This window comes from Capra hircus, chromosome 6 (assembly GCF_001704415.2).
Source record: "Capra hircus breed San Clemente chromosome 6, ASM170441v1, whole genome shotgun sequence".
Lineage (NCBI taxonomy): Eukaryota > Metazoa > Chordata > Mammalia > Artiodactyla > Bovidae > Capra > Capra hircus.
In genome coordinates this window covers 14412308-14423999 of record NC_030813.1, presented here as the reverse complement: position 1 = coordinate 14423999, position 11692 = coordinate 14412308, and the positions used below count along the sequence as shown (strand labels likewise).

The 11692-nt window shown below is 39.4% G+C and overlaps 1 pseudogene; it reads left to right on the top strand.

The window, feature by feature from the left end:
• On the top strand, positions 795 to 1494 carry LOC102170765 (annotated as a pseudogene).

The window sequence follows — 11692 nt, the reverse complement described above, 5'->3', positions numbered from 1 at the left end:
CTTGGAAGGAAAGTTATGACCAACCTAGACAGGATATTCAAAAGCAGACATATTACTTTGCCAACAAAGGTCTGTCTAGTCAAGGCTATGGTTTTCCCAGTGGTCATGTGTGGATGTGAGTTGGACTGTGAAGAAAGCTGAGCACCGAAAAATTGATGCTTTTGAACTGTAGTGTTGGAGAAGACTCTTGAGAGTCCCTTGGACTGCAAGGAGATCCAACCAGTCCATTCTAAAGAAGATCAGTCCTGAGTGTTCTTTGGAAGGACTGATGCTAAATCTGAAACTCCAATACTTTGGCCACCTGATGCAAAGAGTTGACTCATTGGAAAAGACTCTGATGCTGGGAGGGACTGGGGGCAGGAGGAGAAGGGGATGATAGAAGATGAGATGGCTGGATGGCATCACCGACTTGATGGACATGAGTTTGAGTGAACTCTGGGATTTGGTGATGGACAGGGATGCCTCGCGTGCTCTGATTCATGGGGTCACAAAAACTTGGACATGACTGAGCAACTGAACTGAACTGAAAGATACAGGCAATCTTCCCAGGCGGCAGCCAACCTTCAGCCCAAGTCCTTGTGGACACATCTAGACTGCACTTAACCTGAATAGCCACATATGTTATCTTGCTCCTGCAGGAAAAGATGTAAGAAGTCTGTCTCTTAAAACACTCCAGGCAGAGTCTCAGCCTTGGCACTGCCACCCAGAGACTGCTGAGTCCCATCTGTCTGCCATACCTACCCAGACACAGAACATAGATAAAAATATACTGGTGCAGAAGGCCAAATGATGATATGGCAGCCTGTATGAAGTCTGTAATTGAGCAAGGAGCTGAATTATCCATTGAGGAGAGGAGTCTTCTCTCAGTTGTTTATAAAAAGGTTGTAGGAGCCTGTAGGTCATTTGGAGGCTTTTCTCAAGTATTGATGAAAAGATAAAGGTGCTGAGAGGAAACAGCAGATGGTTCAAGAATACAGAGAAAAAATGGAGATGAGGCTGAGAGATACCTGCAATGATATACCGTTTCTTTTGGGAAAGTTCTTGATCCCCAGTGCTTCACAAGCAGAGAGCAAAGTCTTCTATTTGAAAATAAAAGGAGACTACTACCGTTCCTTGGCTAAGGTTGTTGCTGGTGATAATAAGAGAGGAATTGTGGATCAGTCATGGCAAGCATACCAAGAAGCTTTGAAATCAGCAAAAAGTAAACACAACCAACACATCCTATCAGATTGGATCTCTCCCTTAACTTCTGTGTTCTATTATGAGATTCTGAAGTCCCCTGAGAAAATTGGCTCTCGTGCAAAAACAGCATTTGATGGAGCCATTGCTGAACTTGATACATTAAGCGAAGGGTCACACAAAGACAGCACGTTACTAACACAGTTACTGAGAGACAACTTGACCTTGTGGACACTGGATATCCAAAGAGATGAAGCTGAACCAGATGAAGAAGAAAATTGCCCAGCCTTCCAACTTTTGTCTGCCTCATTGTAAAACTTGCACCATAGACCATTTGTCATCTATGCTATCTGCTGATAATTATTTATGATTTCTCACAGGTTAATGTTACTTCTGTTTGAATTTCTATATATTCCATGTGTTTTTTATGTTTAATATTGGAGGAGTAGAGCCAGTTAACAGTTCCCTAGTAGCTCAGCTGGTAAAAAAAATCTGCCTGCAATGCAGGATACCCCAGTTCAATTCCTGGGTCAGGAAGATCCCCTGGAAAGGGACAGGCTACCCACTCCAGTATTCATGGGCTTCCCTGGTAGCTCAGATGGGAAAGAATCCACCTGCAATGCAGGAGACCTGGATTTGAATCCTGGGTTAGGAAGTTCCCCTGGAGGAGGGCATGGCAGCCCACTCCATTATTCTTGCCTAGAGAATCCCCATGGCCAGAGTAGCCTGGAAGGCTCAGTGAGGTCACAAAGAGTTGGACATGACTGAGTGACTAAGCCCAGAACAGAGCCAGTTAACATATCAGGAGCTATCTGTTTTCATCTTGAGGTGGCCAATATGGGGACATGGAAATTTTATACAAGTTATACAAGTTTCTATACAAGTTATACAAGTTTTATTCAAGTTTCTGAGTAGTCATGTACGGGTGTGAGAGTTGGACCATAAAGAAGGCTGGGCGCTGAAGAATTGATGCTTTTGAACTGTGGTGTTTGGGAAGGCTCTTTAAGAGAGAGAGAATGGCATTCTAACATGTATACTATCACGTAAGAATTGAATCGCCAGTCTATGTCTGACGCAGGATACAGCATGCTTGGGGCTGGTGCATGGAGATGACCCACAGAGATGTTATGGGGAGGGAGGTGGGAGGGGGGTTCATGTTTGGGAACACATGTAAGAATTAAAGATTTTAAAATTAAAAAAATAAAAGCTAAAAAAAAAATAAATAAAATAAAATAAAAAAAAAGACTCTCCTTGAAGTCCTTTGGACTGCAAGGAGCTCAAAATAGTCTATCCTAAAGGAAATCAACCCTGAATATTCATTGGAAGGACTGATGCTGAAGCAGAAGCTCCAATACTTAGGCCACCTGAAGTGAAAAACCAACTCATTAGAAAAGACCCTGATGCTGGGAGGGATTGGGGGCATGAGGAGAAGGGGATGACAGAAGATGAGATGGTTGGATGGCATCACGGACTCAATGGACATGAGTTTGAGCAAGGTTCAGGAGATGGTGAAGGACAGGGAAGCCTGGTGTGCTGCAGTCCATGTGGTCACAGAGTCGGACTCAACTGAGTGACTAAACAAGAAATAAAAGTTTGGCATAATACTTTTAGTACATTGTGGCTTCACAAAGCCTAGTATTAAAACTGCTTCCATGTCTAAGCAAAGAAAGCTGCCTACGCATTGGTTTGTCCTGGCAGGGGATAAAAGAGATAGTTGGCTCCAGTCACAGGTGTAGTTGTGGGTACTTTAAGATTCAAAGCGCTTATGTGACTGTACAAGAAATGGATATTACATATTAAACCAGGTGTTATCTGTGGAATAGCCATTCTCAATATGCACATTGTTAACAACAGTTACAGAAGTGTTCGTTTAGCTGGGACCCAATTTTCCCTGGATAAGAAGGGCAGAAATAATTTACATCCCATTATTTGTAGTTACCTGCTGTTTGTTTTCATTATTATTGCTATACTCATTTTATTTATATTTAGATGTTTTAAGCAACCTAAGAACAAATGTACACATAAAGATGCAGTAAAAATGAATTGTCTGATATCCACTGCTTCATGTATATCAATCACGGTAGTAAAACACAAAAACGTGTGTTTAACTTTTCAGTTTAGTTTTATTATTATTATTATTATTGCCTAACTTGTCTGTGGTATAAAACTAGTTAACAGGGAAATAACTTGAGATGATGGCTAGCTTTGTTTAATGTCTTAAGAGATTGTCAAGAATAATCCAAGCATAATTGTTAAGAACATGTGTATTAAGTTTGTGTAAATGGAAAAAAGTTTTATTCCATGGACTTTTCAGCTACTTTCTCTACAGCTTTTCATGTAAATTAGTCTTTAGGTTCTAAAACTTCTCTAAAGAAAATTGTACATTTTTGGAAATTTACTCATTCCCTCTTGGCAGCTAAGAGGCTTTTACCAAGTTTGAATATGAAGTTTATTATAACAACAAAATACTACTAAGATAAATACTACTGTTCCTAACCAGATCTCATATCAATCCCTTCCCCTGAAATAAAATGTTTTTCTTTTCAGAAGCAAGAAGACTGTTCGAAAAAAATAATACATTACACTAAAAATTTTTGATGTATGGCATTTCTTAATTTAGGAAGCCACAGTGTTTTTGATCAATCATCATGGCAACTGGATAGCATTAACTGCAAGTTTTGTACTTTGAAATCACTTTTGTTTTTAAGAATTTTTGGATACTCATAGCCTGCCTTCAATTTTGGTACTTTATTCTTTCTATGTTTCAGGAGCACAGGATTGCTTCTTTTTTTAGCCTTCTGTCTGTCACCAACCATTCCTACTTGGTGGTCATGAATTGATGTTACATAGGATGTGATGGAAAACCCTGAATGAACTTTTTAGCCAATCCAGTACTTGGGAGAAAGACTGCGTGGTCTTTCTGGCTCCACTCTGTTCAAGGACACCCTGCTTCCTTTGCTTGCATCCCTCAAACAAACTATTTCCCTCTTTCTTTTCACTGCAGCAAATCTTTCCTTAGTTGATGAGACTGTTTATCTCCCTATAAACCCTACCTATCTTGAATCATCTGTCATTGTCTTTACCTTTAAAATCCTACCTCTTCCTCTCTTTAAATAATGATGGGGCTAAGTTATACCCAAAACTCACCCTTTATTTCCTCAATACCTTGCAAAAAGACATCAAACAAAAAATAGGAAAAGGAGTATGTCAAGGCTGTATATTGTCACCTTGCTTATTTAACTTCTATGCAGAGTACATCATGAGAAACGCTGGACTAGAAGAAACACAAGCTGGAATTAAGATTGCTGGGAGAAATATCAATAACCTCAGATATGCAGATGACACCACCCTTATGGCAGAAAGTGAAGAGGAACTAAAAAGCCTCTTGATGAAAGTGAAAGTGGAGAGTGAAAAAGTTGGCCTAAAGCTCAACATTCAGGAAACAAAGATCATGGCATCCGGTCCCATCACTTCATGGGAAATAGATGGAGAAACAGTGGAAACAGTGTCACACTTTATTTTGGGGGGCTCCAAAATCACTGCAGATGGTGACTGCAGCCAGGAAATTAAAAGACGCTTACTCCTTGGAAGAAAAGTTATGACCAACCTAGATAGCATATTCAAAAGCAGAGACATTACTTTGCCGACTAAGGTCCGTCTAGTCAAGGCTATGGTTTTTGCTGTGGTCATGTATGGATGGGAAAGTTGGACTGTGAAGAAGGCTGAGCACCAAAGAATTGATGCTTTTGAACTGTGGTGTTGGAGAAGACTCTTGAGAGTCCCTTGGACTGCAAGGAGATCCAACCAGTCCATTCTGAAGGAGATCAACCCTGGGATTTCTTTGGAAGGAATGATGCTAAAGCTGAAACTCCAGTACTTTGGCCACCTGATGGGAAGAGTTGACTCATTGGAAAAGACTCTGATGCTGGGAGGGATTGGGGGCAGGAGGAGAAGGGGACGACAGAGGATGAGATGGCTGGATGGCATCACTGACTCGATGGACGTGAGTCTGAGTGAACTCCAGGAGTTGGTGATGGACAGGGAGGCCTGGTGTGCTGCGATTCATGGGGTCGCAAAGAGTCGGACACGACTGAGCGACTGAACTGAACTGAACTGAAAAGAGGTGTACTTTTTTCCCTCTAGAACGTAAGCTCCCTGAGAGCAGGGACAATAGTCTCTGCATGTTCTAATGTGCCTAGTATACCATAAATGATCAGTACATACTGATTTTGGAAAAAAAACACACTCCAAGTATTATAATCATGAATAGATAACCAGACAGCTAAATAGTTAAAGCAGGCATCCTTAATTTAGAACAGGTCTTTTCTAAAGTGCAGAATTTATGCTTCATTTTCTTTCCCCTCTTAAGGAAATGTTACGCTGTGGTTCCCATATACCAGCTCTCAGACCAGGAATGTCTTTGAGCAAATCTTCACAAGTTCAGGACAAAACAAGAAAAAAAAAAACAAAGTTTTTATGTATGTGATGGTAAAGTTGTCAATTATTTTGTCTTGTGAATATAAATCTTTTAGTCCAAGCATCTGCCTTCCTAATTTTTTGTTTTAATGAAGTGACTCATCTAAAATAGTGATGTGGGACAGGCTTTTATATATATATATATATAAATCAGTTAGCAAACTTGCTTTGTGCCTGGTTCTTCCCCAGGTCCACTTTTAGAAAGGGAATGTTCAGATTTCCATCTGAAATCCAGAAGTCTAAGACTCTGGTTTTAGATATCTTTATAAAAGTTTTAGACAGCAGGAGAATGAAGGTACATAATATCATTATAGGTATAACAGAGATGTTTTATTGTTATTTAGATCATGGCATCTGGTCCCATCACTTCACAGCAAACAGATGGGGAAACAGTGAGACATTTTTTGGGCTCCAAAATCACTACAGATGGTGACCACAGCCATGAAATGAAAAGATGCTTGCTCCTTGGAGGAAAAGCTATGACCAACCTAGAGAGCATATTAAAAAGCAGAAACATTACTTTGCCAACAAAGGTCTGTCTAGTCCAAGCTATGGTTTTTCCAGTAGTCATGTATGGATCTGAAAAGCTATCTGAGTGCCAAAGAATTGATGCTTTTGAACTGTGGTGTTGGAGAAGACTCTTGAGAGTCCCTTGGACTGCAAGGAGATCAGACAAGTCAATCCTAGAGGAAATCAGTCCTGAATATCCACTGGAAGGAATGATACTAAAGCTGAAACTCCAATACTCTGGCCATGTGATGCAAAGTGTTGACTCACTGGAGAAGACCCTGATGCTGGGAAAGATTGAAGGCAGGAGGAAAAGGGGATGACAGAGGATGAGATGGATGGATGGCATCATCGACTCAATGGACATAAGTTTGAGTAAGCTCCAGGAGATGGTGAAGGACAGGGAAGCCTGGTGTGCTGCAGTCCATGGGGTCTCAAAGAGTTGGACTCGATTGAGTGACTGAACTGAACCAAGAATTTATTAACGTGAAAAAATAATAAATAGCATTTATATTGTCTGCAATATTGCTTTAAAGATTTTTAAATGAGAAAATTTGATAGGTGACACATAAATTTGGTTCTTTTTTTTTCTAGATGAATTATGATTGATTTTAATCATATCTAATCTGTGACTGATATGAAAAATTTCTTTAAAAATACATTAGAAAAGAATACTGTTGGGGAGAAAAACTGTTTGGGGACAATATGTGAAATGAAAGATTATGCCATAAATTAATCAGAAATTACTCTGGATAAGGCAAACTGACCCAGACAGTCCATCAGTGTCATTTGACAACTGGCAATCAAAAAGCCCAAGTCAAAGACCTATAACAACTGACTAGAATATTCACCAAACATTAAGATGCTCTTTTTGGAATGTGACATTTCAGAATGAAGCTTACTGGGTTTAACAACAATTCTGTGTTTAGTAAAGGAAGAGAAATGTCTGTGGTTTATAGAAAAATTTTGGATATCTTCTAGATACTTAACAAACACCTATTGGAATGTAACTCTAATTTTGTTGTACAGCCTGATTTCAAGTTTTGTTTTTAATGATTTCTTTCAGTTATTAGGTAGCCATGCATCTTATGAAATCTCATGCAGCAGTTTTAATATTTTCATAGGAAAAAAACCCACTGCAAGCCATCACAGGTTTCTGGCTTATTACTGTGTTGACCATTGTCTGCCCAGAGGAAATGTTAATGTCCACCACTAAATAGATAAAGCAGAGTCCTTACTGATCACTGAATGACAGTTTTACAAGGCCACATTTTTTTTGAAATTTGTATTAAGTCGATGGGTTGGTTTTCCCCCTGTGTAAGTAAGGAAAGCTTGGTAATGTTGTGGAGTCTTTGCTGGGACTAACTTTATCTGCATATTTTTGGTCTCTTTAGACCAAAAAATGTTAGTGCTGGAAAATTCCTGGACAGTGGTTTTAGAGGTACATGGCTATAAAAGAGAAGTATTTCCTTCTTTTTACTGCTTGACTTAGCAAAATAAACTCATTTCAGTTTTATAAAATGCAGGCAAGAATTCAATTGTAAAGGACCCTTATTTTTACTTTAAACAATTTAATCTTTTGCCTTTACATAACCTTTTAATATTATCTTTTAATAAAGAGAATAGGCTACATAATGGTACTTTGGGCATTGCAAAGGGCCTTGAAAATATAATTTAAACCCAATATATATTGCATGCTAAAGTACATGGACAGGAAGTTTGGTTTGGAGAGTAATTATATCAGACTACCAATCAGAAGGTTGAACATACTGTCCTCATTCTTTGGTTGATGTAATTGTTTTTCCAAATTTATTGTGCTATCCCGAGATTTCTCACCTGTGACAGAGGGCTACTGAGAAATAAAACGGGTGTAGTGGGGGAAAGGGGGACGGAGGAAGCGGAGAGAGAGAATGACGTTTTAGAGTATTACTTACATAACAGTAGACTTCACATTTTCCCCAGTGTTTCAGTTCAGTTCAGTTGCTCAGTCGTGTCCAACTTTTTGCGACCCCATGAATCGCAGCACACCAGGCCTCCCTGTCCAACACCAACTCCCAGAGTTCACTCAGACTCACGTCCATCGAGTCAGTGATGCCATCCAGCCATCTCATCCTCGGTCATCCCCTTCTCCTCCTGCCCCCAATCCCTCCCAGCATCAGAGTCTTTTCCAATGAGTCAACTCTTCCCATCAGGTGGCCAAAGTACTGGAGTTTCAGCTTTAGCATCATTCCTTCCAAAGAAATCCCAGGGTTGATCTCCTTCAGAATGGACTGGTTGGATTTCCTTGCAGTCCAAGGGACTCTCAAGAGTCTTCTCCAACACCACAGTTCAAAAGCATCAATTCTTTTGCGTTCAGCTTTCTTCACAGTCCAACTCTCACATCCATACATGACCACAGCAAAAACCATGGCCTTGACTAGATGGACCTTAGTCGGCAAAGTAATGTCTCTGCTTTTGAATATGCTATCTAGGTTGGTCATAACTTTTCTTCCAAGGAGTAAGCGTCTTTTAATTTCCTGGCTGCAGTCACCATCTGCAGTGATTTTGGAGCCCCCCAAAATAAAGTGTGACACTGTTTCCCCATCAATTTTCCATGAAGTAATGGGACCAGATGCCATGATCTTCGTTTTCTGAATGTTGAGCTTTAAGCCAACTTTTTCACTCTCCACTTTCACCTTCATCAAGAGGCTTTTTAGTTCCTCTTCACTTTCTGCCATAAGGGTGGTGTCATCTGCATATCTGAGGTTCTTGATATTTCTCCTGGCAATCTTGATTCCAACTTGTGCTTCTTCCAGCCCAGCATTTCTCGTGATGTACTCTGCATGTACAAATACATTGAGAGGTCTGATCTCAAAATAATAACCAAATACAAGGAAAATGAACATAGTAAATAAGTCTGTGCTTATGCGGTGTCCCTATTAAGACTGAAAAATATTAACCTATGAGAAAGTATTCCTTTCATAAAGGGAGTCCGCTGTATATTTTTCCTTTTTTGGTAGGTCAATTTAATTTCAATTTGTATATTTAGTGCTGGAGGAAAAACATGTTTTGCTGAGGAATAAATCAATTCCATTAAGGAAATGACATCAGGTACTTGATATTCAAAGGGGCTCATTTTCTGACACAAATACAAGGTTATTTAGCTATCTTATCTTCCAAACTAATTCTGACTTAGATGACTCAGTTTCCTTGAAGAGAGAACTAATAGGGGTATTTCCCAAGGAAGCTCCTGAATAATTTGACTCAATTAGCTTTGCCACTGCATTTTGGTGAGAATCTTCTATTTTGATAAAGCAGCTAAGAAAAATCTATATATCCAATGTCAAGTCTCAAGGAAGAAATTTTATTTCTTTAACAAAGAAGGCTAGTAGGGTACTTGCCCAAGAATATGTAAAATCCTGTTCATCAAAAGACCTAGAATGTTCTGGAGATTTCAGGAATTTTCTGACCCTCTGTGTCAGACTCTCAAGCAGAGTTTGGTCTACTCCATCACCCCAGAGATAAAACCCTTCAATTCTAAAGGAAATCAACCTTGAATATTCACTGGAAGGACTGATGTTGAAGCTGAAGCTCCAGTACTTTGTCCACCTGATGCAAAGAGCTGACTCAATGGAAATGACCCTGATGCTGGGAAAGATTGAAGGCAAAAGGAGAAGGGGGCAGCAGAGAATTAGATGGCTAGATAGCATTACCGTCTTTGACTCAATGGACATGAGTTTAAGCAAACTTTGCATAATAGTGGACAGAGAAGCCTGGTAGGCTAAGGTCCATGGGGTTGCAAAGAGTTGGACATGACTTAGCAACTGAACAACAACAACCATTACCTTAGACATATGTTCAGGGAAAAGATGCAATTATAGGGGACTTAAGGTTCCTCAGATGATTTTATTCTTTGCCTTTTTTATTATAAATCAAAGGATAAAATATAAAAGTTTGATAATATATATTAACCTGTGATCACTGGGTATAATACTTGGTTAAAACTGCCATAAAAAGTACCACAAACTGGGTGACTTGACCAAACTTTATTGTCTCAACAACGCCAAGAGTAGAATTTTGAGATGAGGTGTTGGCAGGCTTGGTGCTTTCTGAAGGAGGGGAATCTGTGCTGTGCGTCTCTCCTAGTCACTAAAACTAGCTTGCTAGTCTTTGGTGTTCCTTGGCTTACAGACACATCACCCAGTCTCTGCTTCCTGTTCAAAAAGTGGTCTCCTTTTGTGTGTATCTGTATTCAAATTTCCCCTTTTTATTAAGGACACAATCATATTGGATTATGTCCCACTCTAGTGACCTCATGTTAACTTGATCATCTGCAAAAAACCCTATTTCCAAATGAGGTCACCAGAACTGCCTTAGATTCTCAGGCAGCACAGTGGTAAAGAACCTGCCTGCCAATGCAGGAGATACAAGAGACACAGGTTCAATCCCTGGTTTGGGAAGATCCCCTGAGTAGGAAGTGGCAACCCACTTCAGTATTCTTGAATGGAAAATCCGGGGACAGAGGAGCCTGGCAGGCCACAGTGCATGGAATCACAAAGAACTGGACACAGCCGAACATGCACACACACAAGAACTGCAGGTGGGGAACTTCAGCATCTTTTGTGGGCATACAGTTCAACCTATAAGGCTGGGTTTATCCAGTTTGACATTTGCATTTCAGTCATGTTACACTCTAAGATGTACAGGTTAGAATACTGGAATCTCTTTATAAGGATTTCATTACATAGAAAAGAGGATAGACAAAGAGAGGCTAGAGAAAGCATCTAAGACAAAATCAACTTAGTTTTGAAATATTCACTTCCTTTTAGATTAAATACATGCTTTGAAATTTGTCCCTACTGTCACTGTTTAGTCTTACCCTTCACACCTAATGAAATTTCTATTAACACATAATCCAAATTAAAAAAAAACTTAATTTTGGCCAAAGCTTGGTGGCTTTTCAATCTGGTCCCCTTTAATAATCAAAAACATCCTAGGCAACATATGTTTGTTTCTCTGCTAGACTTATATATACATTTATAAGGATAAATGCAGAGCAGAGAAATGCCTCAATGTAAATAACACACTGGTTCTTAGATAAACAGGCAGGATTCTACTGAATCCACTGGCTTTCTTTCCAATCACTCTGCTGTATCAACCGATTTCTTCACTATTGATTGAATCAGCTGAGCAATATGATTTTGTCATTAAGACAACTGAAAATACCAGATTGACTCTTTTTGATGTGTTTTATTTAAGCATAATTATTGTCAGAGTGTTCTCCAATCCTCCATTTGACTGCAGAACAAATGAAAGGCATTTTCCCCCCACATTTTACTAAGAACAAAAAATCAAGTGGACTCTATGGTTGATTTACCTAAATAGTAGTAAAAGTTTGTTAACAATTTAAAAAATTAAACCTAGGAGCCTAACTCGACTGTGTCTGGAACTAAACAGATTCAGAATTAATGAGCTAAGGTCTGGAAATATTGAGTTTCTTTAAAAAAGGAAAAAAGCAGCATTGGCTTTGGCATAAAGACTTAGTGATTAA